Genomic DNA, 21737 nt, shown 5'->3' with positions numbered 1-21737 from the left:
GCTTACAGCCTGAAATATACATAATAACCCTTTCTCAAGACTCTGCCTCCCAAGCTTGACCATTAAAGGTGTAACACTTTTCATTCACATAGAGATAAAAATTTGCAGAACAAAAAATAACATTTGTCTGTTGAAGGTTTACAGGAACATCTGACCAGTCCCACGTGGTCAGTTGCAGGAACAAAGGATCATCACATCCCCACCGAGGTCTGGCTGGTACCAAGAGGTCTGCAACAACCAGCCACACCCCGCTTCCCTTTTAGTAGAAAAGAAGCCTGAATTCTAATAACTCAGGTAAGATGATTCTTTGGAACACGGGTCCCCCATCTTCTCGGCCTGCTGGCTTTCTGAATAAAGTCTCTATTCCTTGCCCAACGCCTCGTCCCCTGTCGTGCAGGGGAGCAGTACAAGCTTGGACTCAGTAACAGAACTGGCCCTTTTCCCCCAGCTCCCCTTTTCAACATGAACCAAACTTGAATTTGAAGGATGAGCCTCTGATAGTGGGACTTCTGGCCTCATCGATGGGTGGCAGAGAAGACTCAAAGTCAGCCATATGCTGAGGCTGTCTCGTACCGGCTGGCGAGAGCCAGTAATGCAACATCTGGGAGGCATTCAACAAGCCATCATGGGATTAACCAATTCCACATTCAGTGATAAATCAGTAGCCTGAAATTGATCATGGTGGGAATATTTACACCAAGGCAAATGCTATAAACTGGAGCTTCCCTTCCCTCACCCACCGTTGCTGAGAAGCGGTTGTTAAACCTTTAGCAGCATACCTCCGATCAGGATCCCATGGAGCATGACCAAACCTGCCTGTCTTGCTGTCACCCACCACCTTCCCTTTTACACCTTTCACATCAACCCCACAGCTGCCCTCCTCCCCAGCCAAGAGGCCTTGAGGACAGGGTCACGTGTAGGTCCCCTCCCAGTTGACCACAGCACCCCCATGCTGAGTGTGCTGCCCACAGTGCAGCTGAGACCAGTGAATTAACAAGATCAAACATGACCCTAAGAGGCCACACCGGCTTTTGTAATATAAAACAAAGAATAACATTTGAGATCACTTTCAGTGGACGATAATTTTGCTGGCTTCCTTGGAAAAAGATTTATATCCTTTAAAATGCAATCTCAATCCTTCCCTCCCAGGAGGCTACCTGGGCCACTGGCCTGGTGAACCCCCTGCCCCAGCCCCCCAAGCACTCACAGAAGGTCACTCCTGGGCTTCCCTGGTGGCGCAGTGGTTGAGAGTCCGCCTGCTGATGCAGGGGACACGGGTTCGTGCCCCAGTCCGGGAAGATCCCACATGCCGCGGAGCGGCTGGGCCTGTGAGCCGTGGCCGCTGGGCCTACAGGTCCGGAGTCTGTGCTCCGCAACGGGAGAGGCCACAACAGTGAGAGGCCCGCATACCGCCAAAAAAAAAAAAGGTCACTCCTCAGCCTCAAATCAACCTCCCAGAAACAGAGTCACCTTTTGAGGATCACTTGCCTCCTCTGCTAGACTGGGGATTCCCAGGCGTTGGAACTCCCCGGCACAGGGCTGACATCTGAGAGGCATTCAACAAATGACCATGCAATTAATCAGCACAATCACCCTCTCCCTCCCTTCTCTCGCCTCCTTTTTCCCTGGCCTGATTTTCTCCCTCCCACACTGGTGCCCTGCACACAGCTGAGCCAAGACCCTCCTTCTGTGAGTTATTTCCTCAGCTTGGGCAAGCTCTGCCTCAGCAGTCTTGGGAGCCCATGACCATGGAGTGTGACCGGCCCAGAGCCCCCACTGTTTCCACTTGAGCCAAGTTCAAGGCCACTTCCAGCTGGCGCAAGCCTCCCTGTGGCCACCCCCTGCTCCCTCCCTCAGAAGGCTCCCCTGACTGCTTTGGGAGGACTAGGGTGGAGACAGAGTCCCAAGGCCTGGACTCCAACCCGGCTCAGCTAGTGATGGGCCCCCCTCTCTGCCTATAATTCTAGCATTCCCATCCTGTATTCCTGGCCCAGCTGTGGCTGGAAAAGTTGAGGCAGGAGTTGTGAAGTGACTGACACTCCGACCACAGTGTCGGGCTGTGGAAAGTGCTCTGTTGGGGCACAGGTGGGGGACCTGGTAACAGCATTGGGATCTCTCTTTTCTTCCTGCTGGGTTTGGGAAAACACAAGATATTAAACTCTACTGTATGTATAACAATAACAACAACAATACCCACCACTTACATGGTACTTCCTATGGGCCAGGCTCTGTTCTCAGAACCTCACATGCATTAATTCATTTCATCTTTGCAATAACACTCTGAGGCGGATAGTTATTACCTCTATTTTACCTGTGAGGAAACTGAGTCATAGAGGGGCTAGGGAACATGCCCAAGGGCACATAGCTAGTAAGTAGCAGAGCTGGGATTTGAACCTAGGCCCAGAGTCTAGGCTAGCTCATTAAAAGATAGGGGTGAAGGTTGGGGACTAGAGGTGGAGAGTGACAGGAGACCAGGCTGCCATTGCTCAGGATGCTTGAATGGAAGGCTGGTTGTGGGACTGATGGTATGTGAATAGAAAACAGGAAAAGGAACGGGGAGCCACACAAGGACAGGAGGAAAGAGGTCCAGGGCCATGGGAATGGCATGCAGGGAGAGAATTCAGGAATGACCAACTCAGGGGGCAGAGGTGGGTCTCTGCTCCACTGCTCAGTTTGGGATGCTCTTGGGCTTAAACCTTCATGCAGCCCCAAGACAAAGTCAGGGCTTCCATCCTAAACCCTTGAATTCCACGAGGCTGTTTTCTCATCATAAAATAAATAATACTACAGCAAAGGATTTCGTGGGATTAAATGTGGTGCAGTTATTATAATGGCTAACACCATGGAGCCCTGACAGTGTGCTGGGTGCAGGGACAAGGAGCTTCACATATATTATTTAATCCTCATATTTACCTTATAGAAATTAAACATATCATTAGTCCCATTTTCTAGCTGAGAACACTGAGGCACAGAGATTAGGGAACTGGCCCAAGAGCAAGTGAGTAGTAGACCAGGAACTAAAACCCAGAGTCCATTTCCTTTTTTCCACCATGCAGCATGGCTTAGTTCCCTAACCAGGAGTTAAAACCATGCCCCCAGCAGTGAAAGCACAGAGTCTTAACCACTGGACCGCCAGAGAATTCCCCCGAGTCCATGCTCTTAAACACTAAATTACATTGCCTCTCAAAGAAAATAACAAGAGAGTTGTGGTCCCTCCCCCCGCCGCTCCCCCACTTGCCCGCCAAGCTTTATATGTGTTAAGGTACTTACTGCTCTCACAATGACCTTTTGAGACAAGCACTACTGTTATTTCCATTTTACAAGTGAGGAACTGAGGCTCAGAGAGGGGGAGTAACATGCCCAAGGACACACAGCAAGTGTACTGCAGGATTAGAAATCAAGTCCCACCAGTCGGCTCTAGATCTGGAGCCTTGAACCACACACTGCGAGCTGCTGTGAGCCCTCGCAGACTCACAGGACCGACATCTGCCCCCTGCACCGTCCCCCTTGGGAAGCATGGCATTTGGATTCCTTGTGATGATAAAACACAATGCAAACAATACAAACCAGTCCTGACATTTACATGAGGCTCTTTTATACCCTGGTCCTTGCAAGTCTTCCTGGCTTCCCTGTGAGGAGAGTAGCAGGTGTCCCCTCCCCGGTTTCACAGGAAGCTCAGGGCCTCACCACAAACCAGGCAGAGCTGACCCTAGAGCCCTGATCACTGAGTCCTGGACCACTGCACACACTCTCCCTTTTTACTTTTTTTTTTTTTTTTGCGGTACGCGGGCCTCTCACTGCTGTGGCCTCTCCCGTTGCGGAGCACAGGCTCAGCGGCCATGGCTCACAGGCCCAGCCGCTCCGCGGCATGTGGGATCTTCCCAGACCGGGGCACGAACCCGTATCCCCTGCATTGGCAGGCGGACTCTCAACCACTGCGCCACCAGGGAAGCCCCCTTTTTACTTTTTTAACATGTATTTTTCCTGATTACAAAAGTAATATATGCTCAATGTAAAATGTGAAAATACAAGAAAAAAAATAGAAAAGAGGCTAAAAATCTCCCCATAATCTTACCTCCCTCCAAAATAACCCTTGGGAACATATTGGTGTATCTTGCCTTTTTCATGCCCAGAGCCCCCATCTCCTGCACTAACCTTCCCTAGGTTTGTGGAGTCACAGAGCCTGGCTGGAAGAAAGTGGCCTTGTCCGGTCCCCACCAGGCAGGGGGCCCCTTGCAGCCTCCTGATGGACATGCTGCCTCCTACTCCCTGGGATCCGTAAGGCCCACCCACTTCCCACTCCCTGGGACCTCACACTACTCTATGTTTCCTGGCTCTTACCAGGAAACAGAGATGCTTGTGACATTGATGAAATCATAAGAGCAACCCTTCCTCCCAAAGTTTGTTTCAATTAATAAAAACTAAGCAATTTTAGAGCCCGACTCTTCAAGGAGCTGCTGCTGAAGATTTTCACATCTTTCCTGAATTATTTTTGCCTTTTTTGGGGCCTCTCTCGCTGTTGCCCAAAATTTCGCTACTCGAGCTCCTCGCGTTTGCATTTCAGCGTTATGCTGGGGTCAAAATGAAATACCCGCTCCACCGCCACCACCCCCAGGGAGGGTGGTACACTCAGCATGGTGCAGCATGGAAGAATAGACTATAGATTGGTCCAGTTCTTAACGGCTGAGTAACCCTGGGCAAATTACTTAACCTCTCTGAGCCTTAGTTTTCTCACCTATAAAATGCTTCCTGGTGGCATTTTTATAATAATGAAATAAGTGCCTAGCACATAACTATTGGTTCCCCTGCAGACCCTAAAATGACACTTGGCTCAAGCTGGGATGAATAAGAGGGGATCCTGGGACTGTTTGGGGCAGATGGAGGGACTGAGAACTTGGCAGGAGTTGGGGGTAAAAAGAGAGGATGGGGGTGCATAAAGAGAGAGTGTGGATGGGTGCTGGGAACCTCAGCCCTGGGAGGGGGACCCTTAAAGGCCATCTCATCTGTCCCCATCACAGTACAGCTCAGAGAGGAAAGGGAATGCCTGAGGTCACCCAGCCATGTCGGTAGCAACTCTCAGGGATTTCCAGAACCCACGAAGCAGATTCTGAGCTGGAATCAAGGGGGCAAGGGGCCAGCAGACCACCTTACTCCCCAGCTGCTGGGGCAACTGCTCCAACAGCTGCCCTAGAGACAGAGCTCCACACTCACCCCGCTTAGCACCTGCCTCTCCCCACACAGTCCACATTCTCCGGGCCACTAGATCCAGTCTCAACCTGTGGCCCCTGTGTAGGGCCCACCCCATTCCGAGAGTTTCAGAAACCTACCAGAGCCAGCTCCACTTGCCTAGGGATGTCCACCTCGCACCCAGGAGGAGAGCAGTAGGGCCTGGGTCCTTCTTCCTCAGTGAAGTGCAGAGGGAGTGATCCTTCATAAGCTCTTCCCCTCCCTGCACAGCTTCCTGCACACATCCTGCCTTCCGGCTGGAACAAAGTACCTCTTTGCGCCTGCCCCAGACCCACCTCAGCTGCACAGCCACAAGCTGTTTCCCTCACTGAAGATGAGTCAAGCTCAAATGACTGCCCCCATGAAAGAACATCTCCCCCAAAGAGAGGTTCTAATTACTTTGGAAAACATGTGTCCCCAACCATACTTCTCTGGAACGATTCCCCTGCAGCTGGGCCAAGAACATGAACTGTCTCAGTCCAGACTTCCAGGCTTTCGCTTACCCTGTCCCCTATCTAGGTGGCCTTCCCAGCCTCCAGCTTCATTGGTCCTGGATACCTCCCCAGCAGGATTCTACCCACTCCCTCATTCACCCCCAACCCTCCTTCTCTGACCCTAACTCCCTCCAAGCAGTGCTGTGTCTGTTCCACCCACAGTGTCAGGGATATTCTCATCTCCTAGACTTTCTAGACCATATTCCCTCTTTCCCTTTCCCTACTCCCCCTGCCATTCCCATCATGGCATGAATCTCCGCATAGCTAGCTGTCTGTTCACTTGTCTGCTCCAATACTGGGTCACGAGCTCCCAGGGCAAGGACCATATTTGACCCACCAGCCTGAGTCCAGGGCCAGGCAAGAGCAGACTGAATGAACGAATATGTGTGTGCGACACACTGCCTGCCATATGCTTGGCAGTATGAGGGTTCCTCTCCGCCAGGATGGCACCTGTGGTCCAGGGTCAATGTCTCAGCCACCTTCACCTCCAGCCCCACTGCCAGCCTGACACACAGTAGTTGCTTGGTGAATGCTCGTTGCCCCTACCTGAACTGAGCAGTAATAGAATAATGTCAGGTGGTTACAGACACTGGCAATTGGGTTACACAGAGCTGGGCTTGAATCTGGCTATGTACCTGCTGTGTGACCTAGAGATGGTGGCTTCACCTCTCTGAGCCGTGGTTTTCAGATCTTTTGGGGGTGTGGGGATGGTGCCTCCCTCAGACAGGCATGAGAACTGAAGGTCCCCAGAGAGGTGGACAAAGGCAGACATTTGCCTTTCTCTGGCATCGACAGGCCACAGGAGGCCAAGCCTGTGATGGGTTCTCACTCTCACAGAGGGAACCAGGGGACCTTCCTAGTGGGTGGGTCTCCAAGTCTCTCCAGGCCAAATGCTAGTTACCAATAGGGAGAATAAGGCAAAGAGTCCTGCTTCCATCTTGGGGAACAACTAAGTTCTAGAACCTGGGCTCCTTCCTCACTCCCTTTTTAAAATTTTTTAATTTAAAAATAATTTTTAGACTTGAAAAAATTGTGCACAGAATTCCCGTTAACATCTTACAAAACCACAATACAACGATCTGAACCATGACACAACACAGTTAACTAATCTGCAGACCTTATTCGAATGTCACCAATTGTCCCACTAATGTCCCTTCTCTGGTCCAGGATCTGAAGCAGAACCCCACCCTGCATTTTGTTGTTGTGTCTCCTTGGTCTCTCCATTCTGAGACAGTTCCTCAGTCTTGCTTTATCTTTCATGACCTGACAGTTCTGAAGAGAACTGTAGAATGCCCCTAAATTTTGGTCTGATGCTTCTTCATGATTAGATTGAGGCTATGCATTTTGGGCAGGAACACCAGAGAAGTGATGTGTCCCTCTCAGCGCATGATACCAGATGTACCTCATTTTAATATGGCTCATTACTGGCAATGTTAACTTTGATCACTTGGTAAGGTAGTGTCTGCCAGGTTTTTCCACCATGAAATTACTATTTATTCCTTTGTAATAAGCATCTTGTGGGGAGGTACTTTGAAACTATGCAAATATCCTGCTTATCATACTTTTACCACTAATTTTAGCATCTACCGATGATGCTTTCTGACAACGATTATTACTGTGGTGTTTGCCAAATGGTCACTTTCTATTTCCATCATTCTTTCTATATATATATATATATATTTTTTTTTTTTTTTTTTTTTTTTTTTTTTTTGCGGTACGCGGGCCTCTCACTGCTGTGGCCTCTCCCGTTGCAGAGCAACAGGCTCCAGACGCGCAGGCTCAGCGGCCATGGCTCACGGGCCCAGCCGCTCCGAGGCATGTGGGATCTTCCCGGACCAGGGCACGAACCCGTGTCCCCTGCATCAGCAGGCGGACTCTCAACCACTGCGCCACCAGGGAAGCCCCTTTCTATATTTTTAAATTGGAATTTTACTGTAAGAAAGTTAGCCTTTCTTCCTATTTATTTATTTATATCAGTATAGACTCATGAGTATTAATTTTATTTCATTATTATCATTATTTCTTTTGCTGTTCAAATTGTCTCATCCTCTTTTGAAATATCTCAAACCATCTGCTTCCTGCTGACTTGACTTCCCAGCCACAGCACATCAAACACTCCCTGGTGGGCAGGGCAGGTTATGGGGGCAGCTCAGAGTCTTTGCATGAGTGGTCATGTTTCCCTGGAACCCACTGAGGCATCTTTCCAGCAAGAGCTGGGCCTTTTCCTGGAACAGGCATGTTCCAGTCAGGGGAAGTCAGTCATGGCTCCAGTGCCAGGGAGTTCCAGGAAGGGCTGGCCAGGTAGGCCCAGGTCTTTCCATTCCTCTCCAGTCTGTCATCCTGCTCTCCACCCCAATCCTGACCCGGCCCATAGCTGCACCGGCCAACCTCATGCCCTGAGGTTTTCGTTCTTGACTTCCCCTTCTCTGCTCTGCTGCAGTGACAGTTGCTGAGAAGCCCGGGTGGCAGACAGTTGGGCAACACTTACTCAAATTCATACAGAGGAACTGCTCTCCACCCAAGAGAGAGCTACCAGCTGTCTTCCACTGGCTCCAAGGGCAGCCAAAACAGTGACTGCAGTGCATTGCAGCAAGAGAAACTAGTCAGGGGGCAGCAGGACTTTCCCATGTGGGCTGCAGGGAGAGGGCTCTGAACTCATCTTCTCTGCTCTCTTTAAGATGTGCAAAGATTATCTTCCCTGGGAAGGGAGTAGACGCAGCCTCTGAAGCCACTCAGCCAGGATACACAGGCCTCTCCCACAGGACACAATGCCCTTAAACTATAGGGTAGGGACCTTAAAATCTTTACTATACTGGCATACTCCTAACTCACAGGGCACATTTACTAATTACAGTGAAAAGTGGCATCACGTTTTCAAAACACCTGCTTCTCTCTTCAGTCAAGGACTGACTGTGAATCTGTCAAGCTTTTGCCTGTAGTCTGTCCTCCATGAGCCAGCTCCAGGCCTGTCTCCCCACAGAAGCCTCCCCAAGTCTCTCCAGGCCTCCCTGATGCCCTGCTCTGAGCTTCCCGAGTCTGTAGGGGAATTATTATTCAGGGGCAAATCTGTCTCTCCATCATTCTGCAAATTCTCCAAGGTCAAGGGCCTTGTTCCTCTGCACACAGAGTATCCAGTGCTACCCACACAGAACAGGAGCTTGAGAGGCGGCCAGTTGATTTGCTGATGGAGCCCAGCCAGCACTTGACAAAGTGGCTTTTAGATGAAAGAGCCCCGGGTTGGCCCTGCCTCAGCCTCTGTCTCACTTGCTGTCTCTTTCTTTCTATTTCTCTGTATTCCTTGAGCAAAGTTCACCCGATTCTGGGCTGAGCCCACAAGAGGGTCAGTCTGGTCCATCTCCAGGGTCTTAAAGTTGGAATTCCTAAATCACAAACTTGCCCCACAGTTTAGAAGTTCTGTTAGCACCTGTGTCTAGTCACTATGATTAGACGTGTGTCAAAATCTCAGACCAGTTTCTTCCTATTATTCTCCATTGACAGCACAGCAGGAAGGAAATGTTCATCTCACCTCTTCCATTACCTCTTTCTGCGCCGCCTCCGCCAGCTGGCCCCCTCCAGCCACCCCAGACATGTTGTCTCCCCTTTTGTACATCTGCCCAGGGTCTTGAGCTCAGGGCCTTGGGAGGGGGCTGCTTTCAGCTAAGGTAGGAGGCAGTATGTAATCTTTTCGCCACTTACCAGTCCCTTGGTGTGGTAAAAACGTATCTGTTTGAAATCAACATATTTATTCATTTATCAAAATACCTTCAACCATATATTACATGAGCTAATGTATTGGTTCTCCAGATGCCTTCTCTGTGGGTTAGGCCAAGCTGAGGTTATCACACCCATTTTGTAGACAGGATTGCCAAGGGTCAGAGAGGGAAAGTCACTTGCCCAGAAACCCACAGTTGATAGTAGCCCCTGGACTTTCTGATTCCCATGCCAGTGCTCTCTTGCCCATAACGTATGTGAATATTCTGTTTAATTCTCTGCTCCTTCCTTCTCCCTTCCCTCCAACTCAGATCTAGTTAGCTATTCTAGGACAGAAATTATTTCTTACTCATCTGCGAATCCCTCACGGAAAAGCCCAGCCAGGGCTTGACATGCAGCAGACATGCAATACAAGTGTACTGGGTGAACGTATGCTTCAACATGAAAACTCCGCAGAATTACTTACTTTTACCTAAGACTGCTCCCAGTGCTGCTTGGACACAAAGACTCTACTCCCTGGGGCTTCTCTGGAGAGCAGTTGTAGAGGGCTGGACCCAATGACGTCCGTACTCCATCAGCTGGAACACTGTTATTGGCTCTGGGACTTTGCCCATGAGGACATGACTGAAGCCAGGATGCCTGGCCAGCCCGAGGTCAGGGACGGCAAACAGCAGCAGCTTGCACGCACCCTCAGGCTCCAAGCAAAGACGACATCGTGTAGGGCTTGGAAACCGGTGCTCACAACAGAGCCTGAAAGTAGGTGGGAGGCATGGACAGCTTTCTGTGGCCAATTTTGTTTCTGTGGAATTATTTTCTTTTAAACACTTTTAAGGTCTTGGAAACGGAGGAAGCTGACTGTTAATCAACAGTTGAGAACTGCAAGGCTTGCCGACCACTCCTTCACCTTTTCACCCCATCTGCCCATCCAGGAGGCCCTCCCCACATGTGTGTCCCAGGCCCAGGCAGCCTGACTCCTGCACTCCCACTCACGGCCCCCAGCCAGTTGGCTGATTGCACCTTCCTTCCAAATCCAGATGTTTTCTCCTCACCACATATGTTTTATAGTTTTATTAAGTATTTTTATTATGGCAATTTTCAAACATACACTTCGAGAAAGTGCCAGAATAGTATAAAATAATTCCATGTATCCAGCATCCAGCTTCAACGATTATCAACTAGTGCTCAATCTTTTTACTTACGCTCCCATCCACTTACCCCTTCCTGTGTAATTTTGAAGCAAATACCAGACATCTCATGTAAGCTGTAAATATTTCAGTATGTGTCCTTAAAAGATAAGGGCTTTGACCACTGTCACACCTTAAAAAGTTAACACTAATTCCTTAATATCAAATATCCAGTCAGTGGTCTCACAAATTTTTCCCATCACCGTTTGTTTCTTTGATTCAGGATCCAATTAAGGTCCACGCACCGTTAGTGGTTGATATATATATTTAAGTATTTTTAGATCTGTAGGTTCCCTCTCCACCTCTATCGTTTTGCTTTTCCTTGCAACTTGGTTGTTCAACCTGTACGTAAATTTCCCGGCATCTGGACTGTGCTGGTTGCATCCTCATGGTGCTGTTTAACACGTTTCTCTGCTCTCTGTATTTCCTGTGAATTGGAAGTGGGAGGTTTGATCAGATTCAGGTTTGCAACTTCACAGGTGGTTCTGTTCTTCCCTCAGGAGGCACGCACTGTGTGGTCCTCTGCCCTTCTTGCGAGGTGAGCGGCACTCAGTGCCCAGCCCCATTCATTCTTTAGCACTTGTATAATGGTGCTGGCGCACCTTCGACGACTTACAGTCTCCTCCTGCACTCCTGCGCACCCCAGACCTTGCTCAAGGGTCTTCCTCCTGAATGGCTTCTTAGCTCCTGGCATTCCTTGGCCCTTGGCCACCAGACTCCTGTCAAGGACACACAGTATCACACGGAGCTGGGCATAATAAGCAGGGGACAGCACAAATTCCACCTGAAACATCCCAGGTAGGGGGATGTTCTTGGGGGACGGGAGGCCGAGCTATCATCACAATGTGAACCCTGACTCCTCCAACTAAAATAAGATAATTCTCAGAGGGCGGACAGCAGAAGCAAGAAGAACCACAGTCCTGCAGCCTGTGGAACAAAAACCACATTCACAGAAAGACAGATAAGATGAAAAGGCAGAGGGCTATGTACCAGATGAAGGAACAAGATAAAACCCCAGAAAAACAACTAAATGAAGTGGAGAGAGGCAAGCTTCCAGAAAAAGAATTCAGAATGATAGCGAAGATGATCCAGGACTTTGGAAAAAGAATGGAGGCAAAGACTGAGAAGATGCAAGAAAGGTTTAACAAAGACCTAGAAGAATTAAAGAACAAACAAACAGAGATGAACAATACAATAACTGAAATGAAAACTACACTAGAAGGAATCAATAGCAGAATAACTGAGACAGAAGAACGGATAAGTGACCTGGAAGGCAGAATGGTGCAATTCACTGCTGCAGAACAGAATAAAGAAAAAAGAATGAAAAGAAATGAAGACAGCCTAAGAGACCTCTGGGACAACATTAAACGCAACAACATTCGCATTATAGGTGTCCCAGAAGCAGAAGAGAGAGAGAAAGGACCAGAGAAAACATTTGAAGAGATTAGAGTCGAAAACTTCCCTAACACGGAAAAGGAAGTAGCCACCCAAGTCCAGGAAGCGCAGAGAGTCCCATACGGGATAAACCCAAGGAGAAACATGCCAAGAAACATAATAATCAAATTGGCAAAAATTAAAGACAAAGAAAAATTATTGAAAGCTGCAAGGGAAAAACTACAAATAACATACAAGGGAACTCCCATAAGGTTAACAGCTGATTTCTCAGCAGAAACTCTACAAGCCAGAAGGGAGTGGCATGATATACTTAAAGTGATGAAAGGGAAGAACCTACAACCAAGATTACTCTACCCCGCAAGGATTTCATTCAGATTCGATGGAGAAAACAAAAGCTTTACAGACAAGCAAAAGCTAAGAGAATTCAGCACCACCACAACAGCTCTACAACAAATGCTAAAGGAACTTCTCTAAGCGGCAAACACAAGAGAAGAAAAGAACCTACAAAAACAAACCCAAAACAATTAAGAAAATGGTCATAGGAACATACGTATCGATAATTACCTTAAACGTGAAAGGATTAAATGCTCCAACCAAAAGACACAGGCTTGCTGAATGGGTACAAAAACAAGACCCATATATATGCTGTCTACAAGAGACCCACTTCAGACCTAGGGACACATACAGACTGAAAGTGAGGGGATGGAAAAAGATATTCTATGCAAATGGAAATCAAAAGAAAGCTGGAGTAGCAACACTCATATCAGATAAAATAGACTTTAAAATAAAGAATGTTACAAGAGACAAGGAAGGACACTACATAATGACCAAGGGATCAATCCCAGAAGAAGATATAACAATTATAAATATATATGCACCCAACATAGGAGCACCTCAATACATAAGGCAACTGCTAACAGCTATAAAAGAGGAAATCGACAGTAACACGATAATAGTGGGGGACTTCAACACCTCACTTACACCAATGAACAGATCATCCAAACAGAAAATTAATAAGGAAACACAAGCTTTAAATGGCACAATAGACCAGATAGATTTAATTGATATTTATAGGATATTCCATCCAAAACCAGTAGATTACACTTTCTTCTCAAGTGCGCACAGAACATTTTCCAGGATAGATCACATCTTGGGTCACAAATCAAGCCTCAGTAAATTTAAGAAAATTGAAATCATATCAAGCATGTTTTCTGACCACAGTGCTATGAGATTAGAAATCAATTACAGGGGAAAAAAACGTAAAAATCACAAACACATGGAGGCTAAACAATACGTTACTAAATAACCAAGAGATACTGAAGAAATCAAAGAGGAAATCAAAAAATACCTAGAGACAAATAACAATGAAAACATGATGATCCAAAACCTATGGGATGGGGCTTCCCTGGTGGCGCAGTGGTTGGGAGTCCGCCTGCCGATGCAGGGGACACGGGTTCGTGCCCCTGTCCGGGAAGATCCCACATGCCGCGGAGTGGCTGAGCCCGTGAGCCATGGCCGCTGAGCCTGCGTGTCCGGAGCCTGTTGCTCTGCAACGGGAGAGGCCACAACAGTGAGAGGCCCGTGTACCGGAAAAAAAAAAAAAAAACCAAACAAAAAAAACAAAACCTATGGGATGCAGAAAAAGCAGTTCTAACAGGGAAGTTTATAGCTATACAAGCGTACCTCAAGAAACAAGAAAAATCTCAAATAAACAATCTAACCTTACACCTAAAGGAACTAGAGAAAGAAGAACAAACAAGAGCCAAAGTTAGCAGAAAAAAAGAAATCATAAAGATTAGATCAGAAATAAATGAAACAGAAACAAAGAAAACAATAGCAAAGATGAATAAAACTAAAAGCTGATTCTTTGAGAAGATAAACAAAATTGATAAACCATTAGCCAGACTCATCAAGAAAAAGAGGGAGAGGACTCAAATCAATAAAATTAGGAATGAAAAACTAGAAGTTACAACAGACACCACAGAAATACAAAGCATCCTGAGAGACTACTACAAGGAACTCTATGCCAATAAAATGGACAACCTGGAAGAAATGGACAAATTCTTAGAAAGATATAACCTTCCAAGACTGAACCAGGAAGAAATAGAAAATATGAACAGACCGATCACAAGCAATGAAATTGAAACTGATTAAAAATCTTCCAATAAACAAAAAGTCCAGGACCAGATGGCTTCACAGGTGAATTCTATCAAACAATTAGAGAAAAGCTAACACCCATCCTTCTCAAACTCTTCCAAAAAATTGCAGAGGAAGGAACACTCCCAAACTCATTCTATGAGGCCAAAATCACCCTGATACCAAAACCAGACAAAGACTATGAAAAAAAGAAAATTACAGACCAATATCACTGATGAATATAGATGCAAAAAATCCTCAACAAAATACTAGCAAACACAATCCAACAACACATTAAAAGGATCATACACCATGATCAAGTGGGATTTATCCCAGGGATGCAAGCATTCTTCAATATACGCAAATCAATCAATGTGATTCACCATATTAACAAATTGAAGAATAAAAACAATATGATCATCTCAATAGATGCAGAAAAAGCTTTTGACAAAATTCAACACCCATTTATGATAAAAACCCTCCAGAAAGTAGGCACAGAGGGAACTTACCTCAACATGATAAAGGCCATATATGACAAACCCACAGCCAATGTCATGCTCAATGGTGAAAACTAAAACCTTTTCCGCTAAGATCAGGAACAAGACAAGGATGTCCACTCTCACCACTATTATTGAACATAATTTTGGAAGTCCTAGCCATGGCAATCAGAGAAGAAAAAGAAATAAAAGGAATACAAATTGGAAAAGAAGAAGTAAAACTGTCACTGTTTGCAGATGACATGATACTATATATAGAGAATCCTAAAGATGCCACCGGAAAACTACTAGAGCTAATCAATGAATTTGGTAAAGCTGCAGGATACAAAATTAATGTACAGAAACCTCTTGCATTCCTATACACTAATGATGAAAAATCTGAAAGAGAAATTAAGGAAACACTCCCATTTCCCATTGCAACAAAAAGAATAAAATACCTAGGAATAAACCTACCTAAGGAGACAAAAGACCTGTATGCAGAAGACTATAAGACACTGATGAAAGAAATGAAAGATGATACCAACAGATGGAGAGATATACCATGTTCTTGGATTGGAAGAATCAATATTGTGAAAATGACTATACTACCCAAAGCAATCTACAAATTCAATGCAATCCCTATCAAATTACCAATGGCATTTTTTATGGAACTAGAACAAAAAATCTGAAAATCTGTATGGAGACACAAAAGACCCCAAATAGCCAAAGCAGTCTTGAGGGAAAAAAACGGAGCTGGAGGAATCAGACTCCCTGACTTCAGACTACACTACAAAGCTACAGTAATCAAGACAATATGGTACTGGCACAGAAACAGAAATATAGATCAATGGAACAACATAGAAAGCCCTGAAATAAACCCACGCACCTATGGTCAACTAATCTATGAGAAAGGAGGCAAGGATATACAATGGAGAAAAGACAGTCTCTTCAATAAGTGGTGCTGGGAAAGCTGGACAGCTACATGTAAAAGAATGAAATTAGAACACTCCCTAACACCATACACAAAAATAAACTCAAAATGGATTAGAGACCTAAATGTAAGACCAGACACTATAAAACTCTTAGAGGAAAAGACAGGAAGAACACTCTTTGACATAAATCACAGCAAGATCTTTTTTGACCCACCTCCTAGAGAAATGGAAATAAAAACAAAAATAAACAAATGGGACCTAATGAAACTTCAAAGCTTTTGCACAGCAAAGGAAACCATAAACAAGACGAAAAGAGAACCCTCAGAATCGGAGAAAATATTTGCAAATGAAACAACGGACAAAGGATTAATCTCCAAAATATATAAACAGCTCATGCAGCTCAATATTAAAAAAAAAAAAAACCCAATCCAAAAATGGGCAGAAGACCTAAATAGACATTTCTCCAAAGAAGACATACAGATGGCCAAGAAGCACATGAAAAGCTGCTCAACATCACTAATTATTAGAGAAATGCAAATCAAAACTACAATGAGGTATCATCTCACACCAGTTAGAATGGGCATCATCAGAAAATCTACAAACAACAAATGCTGGAGAGGGTGTGGAGAAAAGAGAACCCTCGTGCACTGTTGGTGGGAATGTACATTGATACAGCCACTATGGAGAACACTATGGAGGTTCCTTAAAAAACTAAAAATAGAACTACCATATGACCCAGCAATCTCATTATTGGGAATATACCCAGAGAAAACCATAATTCAAAAAGACACAGGCACCCCAATGTTCATTGCAGCTCTGTTTACAATAGCCAGGTCATGGAAGCAACCGAAATGCCCATCAACAGACGAATGGATAAAGAAGATGTGGTACATATATACAATGGAATATTACTCAGCCATAAAAAGGAACGAAATTGGGTCATTTGTAGAGACATGGATGGATCTAGAGGCTATCATACAGAATGAAGTAAGTCAGAAAGAGAAAAACAAATATAGTATATTAACGCATATATGTGGAACCTAGAAAAATGGTACCGATGAACCAGTTTGCAGGGCAGAAATTGAGACACAGATGTAGAGGACAAACGTATGGACATCAAGGGGGGAAAGCGTTGGGGGGTGGGGGGTGTGTGTTGAATTGGGCGATTGGGATTGACATGTATACACTGATGTGTATAAAATGGATGACTATGAAGAACCTGCTGTATAAAAATAATTAAATTAAATTTAAAAAAAATTTTTAAAGAGATTTGAAAAGCAGAGGAAAAAATAAATGAAAAATAAAATAAGAAAATTCTCAACCAGTGAGGTCAAGTGTAACTCAGAGTCAGCTGAAATCACACTGTCCTTTGAAATGGAATGAAATGGGCTTGCCTCCAGCAGGGAACTGCCCCTGCTAAAATTCCTGGGAGCTTATGTTGTCATGGTCACTTCGAGCTCTGAGTCTTTGTATCCTTGAACTCCCCAGCCCACTCACAGGTCACCTCCCACAGCTATTCCCTGCCCCAGCAGATCCAGGAGTGGGACTCACCCCCGTCACTCGACTTTGTCTCCTCAAAATCACTCACATGACTCATTTGTGAGCATGACAGATATTCCTTAGGTTTGGGGCAATGGTTGGGTTTCAAGTTGCCGTGTGCCTGGGCCACTCTTCATCCTCTGACTCCCCTCCCCACAGACACACTCCCCTCATTAGTGAAGATCAGCCTCTGTAGTGCCTCAGTTCTCACACAACAGCACAGAAGACCTGGCAGAGGCTCTGAGATGCCACCCTACTCTGTCCCCATTCTCACCCAGTCCCTAGGGGTAGAAGGGAATAATGTGGCGATACATATTCCTCCCCCTTAGAACTTCATTTTTTGTGACGATAGATTTGTGGGTAATGTGGCAAAGCCTTGGACTCCCTCTCAGAATAATGTTTTTAAAAACACAAAACAAAATATGTTAAAAATGAATTGTAGCCCAGAACTGGAAACAATCCTAATTGCCCTTCAGCGGGCAAATGGTTCAACTAATTGCTAATGTGTCTACCATGGAATACTTCTCAAGGACAAAAAGGAACAAACTATTATCTACACAATTTGGATATATCTCAAGGGAATTATATATAATTAAAACAAGGCAATCGCAAAAGGTTACACACTTCTACAAACGTGAAAATATGTAAACCTCAGAAGGGTAGAGACTTCATTATATAACATTCTTGAAATGACAAAATTGTAGAGATGGGGAACAGAATAGTGGATGCCAGGGCTTGGGAAGGGAGAGGGAGGCAAGAGTCTGCCTATGAAAGAACAGCATGAGGGGTCTTTGTGGTGATGGAGTTGTCTGGGGGCACACATATCTACACATGTGATAAACTGCATATAAAACTGGTGAAATCTGAATAAGGTATGTGGGTGGATATAGCAATGTCAATTTGCTGGTTGTGACAATGTACTATAATTTTGCAACAGGTTATACTGGGAGAAACTAGGTGAAAGGTATACAGGATCTTTCTGTATTATTTTTTGTAAATGCAAGTCTACAATTATGCTAAGATAATTTTTTTAAAATGTAAAAAATTATTCTGAAATGCAGTTCTTAAAGTATTTTTAAAACACATTTATGATATAGTAATATATGCATTTCATTATTGACACATTTAAAAAGATCTAGCAACAAATCTTACAACTACCATGACAGTGATGAATATAAATGATATTTTAAGATACCTGTGACAAGGTCCTGCTAATACTACTGTTTTGTTGCTTACATTCACAATCAAAGATGTTAATTTTGTCAGAGGTTAATGAAAATAAAAATGTAAATTTTCTTCCTATCCAAATTCAGGTTTCCCTGAGTCATATCATGGGCCCCCAAGTTAAGAACTCCTGCCTTGTTTAAAATGGCAACTTGCCTCCTCCGTTTTACAAGCTATAATGAACACAGAGGGGAAAGAGTAGTAGAGGGAGCATCTCTGGAAGAGGCGGTGGTCACAGTGCATTGGTCACGGCAGGGTGGGGCATTTTTGAAATGTTAATTGATGTTTCCCCCTATTGACTTTCCCTCCACTCAAATAGCCAGACCTTAGGAAAGATCTTTCAATTTTCCTTGTCCTTAGGGTACAGGAGTTTGAGGAAATTAAGGTTCTCTTTCTATCCTACATCAAACTAAAATATTATTCCCCAGGCTGGGGAGAAGATGAGAGGCCTGAGGGAAGCACGTCAATCTAGACACTAGACTGACCCTGTGCCCTGCCTCCCGGTCAGAGACCTGGGGTTTGTGCAATCCAGGGGAAGAGAGACGTGGCACACGGTGAGTCCAAGGTGAGTACGGCCACAGGCAGCCCCATCCCATTCCCTAGCTTGGCACAGAAGCAACAAAATGAACTGCCAGGCCTGAAGGTGCTGGTGGACCATACTGAGCGTATAGGGCTGGTGACCAACAAGGAGGCAGGAAATGATGTCTAAGTGGAGGCCCATGTGGACAGCCTCCACCAAGAACCATGTGGCACAGTGCTTGCCTGGGCCTTGGCACTGACTGAATCTCTTAGACCTGATGCAGTTCTGGGCAAAGGGTGACCCTCACACTGACTGATATTTATTTTCCATTATCCTGTGGATCGCAGTCTCAAAACAGAAAATAAGTTGTTCTAGAAAATATAATCCTATTTTCTTATATACTTGAGTTTGTGGTCAAGAGCTAGTGGCATAGCTTCTGCAGCAGGTGCTGTTGCTGGTGCTCCTATACTCCACCCTCACTTATACCTACTTAGTATACACTGGCTGACTCCCTACTGGAAACACCCACGCTGCTTTGTCTGAGGGCTTGCTCTGTCTAACAAAGCCTGTTTCACCCCTGTCCACCAGTGCTGCACACCAGAAGTTTCAGGGAAGTAATGCCTCTTGCTGCCTCAAGAGCCCTCAACCAATGGCTGTGGTGAGTTGTTACAAATATAGCCCACATCCCTTGCCCTTTGGGTGAAATAACTCTCAGGTGTATGGTCCATACTGTTTCTTGAATTCCTCCAATGGGATTACACTCCAGCTACCCACAGATGTAACTGGGTTGATAACACATCCTTTAGGTGACCTTCCCTCCCCTGCCTCACTTCCCCACTATCCTGTCTGTGTCTCCATCTCCCAAATAAACTACTACTTGAACCACATGACATTGCCAATGGCTGACCTTCTTTGCCTTATTAAAAAGAAAAAGGCAACTTTATATAGTTCAAACTAAAATTTAGCTCAAATCTCTGTCTCTGGGTCTGCTACGACATTTATCTACACACTCCATCCAAGAATTGTCCCCTTGAGTTGCCACCCAGCCACCTCTGCGGTGGATCAGTGGGAGGAAACTGCTGAACCAAATCCAGATCTAGATCCTAAGATCTAGAGAGGACCAGTCTGCCTCCTCAGGTTCCACAGGACAGTGGGTCTCAGGAGAGGTGAGGCAAAACAACACAGAGGCTGCTTCAGGTTGAGGATATGCTCCATCCAGATATTACATACCACAGTGGGAAGTGTAGCCATAAAATGAGGAAACCATGAGATAATAAAATGCTGTAATTGGAAATGTGATGAAGTGTTTGGAAGCAGAAGCCCTGGGTGTGGGCTGAAAATCTGCAAAAAGGAACATTTGTATGATCCCAGGAAGGCAACTGTGAAAAGTACCAGGGCCCTATTTGGCCTGATTCCAGGCCTCCCTCCTAGAGAACTCAGTCCCTTGGAGGTGGAGGGCTCTGGGCATATAAATGGTCTGGAGAACACTTTGGCTAAATCAGAACCCCGAACATAGGGACTTCCCTGGTGGCACAATGGTTAAGAAACTAAGCCCGTGCACCACAACTGCTGAGCCTGAGAGCCACAACTACTGAAGTCTGCGTGCCTAGAGCCCATGTTCCACAACAGGAGAAGCCACCGCAATGAGAAGCCCGCGCACCACAACGAAGAGTAGCCCCAACTAGAGAAAGCCCGTGTGTAGCAATGAAGACCCAACGCAGCCAAAAATTAATAAACAAACAAACAAACAAATAAATAAGAGCCCCGAACAAAACAGCACGTTAACCACCCAGCAAAATTAATCTGCCTCCATGGCTCAGAGGGTGTGGGGACCACACCACTAGGCAGCAGGACAGGAGCAGAACTTGGACCAGAAGCCAGGCCTGTTTCCACCTGAGCAGATGCTTTTGCCCTAACCCACAGGAGGAAAAGCATTTTACCTAGCAGTCCACTGCACAACTTACACAAAACAATAATTACCCCGACTACCCATAATGTGCTTGGATAGTTTCAATTTTATTGTTTCACATTTCTTAAATGCTAGACATGACACATTAACTGATTTCACAACTCACTTCTGGGTGGTGACCCACAGTTTGAAATACTGCCCTTGAATGTATCCAGAAATGAAAGGATGTGGACAGTAATGCTAGACTTCTCCTAAATACTGTGTATTTACCATCAGCCTCCATGTCCCATTCAAGGCTGCAGGGAATGCTGGGCTGGGCCACGAGAGCCTCTAAAATTCTATAAAGTGGACATAGAGAACAGACTTGTGGTTGCCAAGAGGGAAGGGGGGGTTGGATTGGGAGTTTGGGATTAGCAGATGCAAACTATTATAGATAAACAACGAGAACCTACTGTATAGCACAGGGAACTATATTCAATATCCTGTGATAAACCATAAAGGAAAAGAATAGGAAAACGAATTGTATATATATGTATATATACATACATATATGTGTATATATATGTATGTATATACAGCTAATCACTTTGCTGTACGGCAGAAATTAACACATTGTAAATCAACTATACTTCAATAAATTACAAAAAATAAAAAATAAAATTCCGTAAAGTGAAGGTGGTGCCTATTTCCTAATCCAGTGATTCAAACCAGGCATTGCCACTACTTTCACATTCTTTGCCACATCCCATACCACCTGTACTATGTATTATTGTGTGAATATTCTAAATCAACTCATCACTTTTTAAAACTTAAATACTCACACTAGCCTTGTCTTATGGAGTACTACTGGTGAAATCAAAGGTTTGAAGTTATTCCCTGATGCAAAGTAAAACAAAAACACAGTGATGAAAATAAAACATGCCTTCTGTGTTCCACGTTACATCATAGAGCTAGTGGCCCTCCCTCCCCTGCTCTTTTCACAAGAAAATAA

The 21737-nt window shown here is 45.2% G+C and overlaps 1 protein-coding gene across 6 annotated transcripts in view; it reads right to left on the bottom strand.

Annotated features, from left to right (window-relative positions):
• Positions 1-21737, bottom strand: part of ACKR2 (atypical chemokine receptor 2) — an 87812-nt gene that overhangs the window by 7094 nt on the left and 58981 nt on the right. Inside the window, exon 1 of one of the 6 annotated variants that reach the window (XM_060162272.1) lies at positions 5328-5532. The exons of the other annotated variants lie outside the window; for them this stretch is intronic. The gene's annotated coding sequence lies outside the window, so the exon portion shown is untranslated. Of the gene's footprint in view, positions 1-5327; positions 5533-21737 lie in introns of those variants that run through there. 6 annotated transcript variants of the gene reach the window in all.

This window comes from Lagenorhynchus albirostris, chromosome 10, assembly GCF_949774975.1.
Source record: "Lagenorhynchus albirostris chromosome 10, mLagAlb1.1, whole genome shotgun sequence".
Classification (NCBI taxonomy): Eukaryota; Metazoa; Chordata; class Mammalia; order Artiodactyla; family Delphinidae; genus Lagenorhynchus; species Lagenorhynchus albirostris.
Note: the sequence above shows the minus strand (reverse complement) of the source record. Positions and strands in the feature narration are given on the sequence as shown.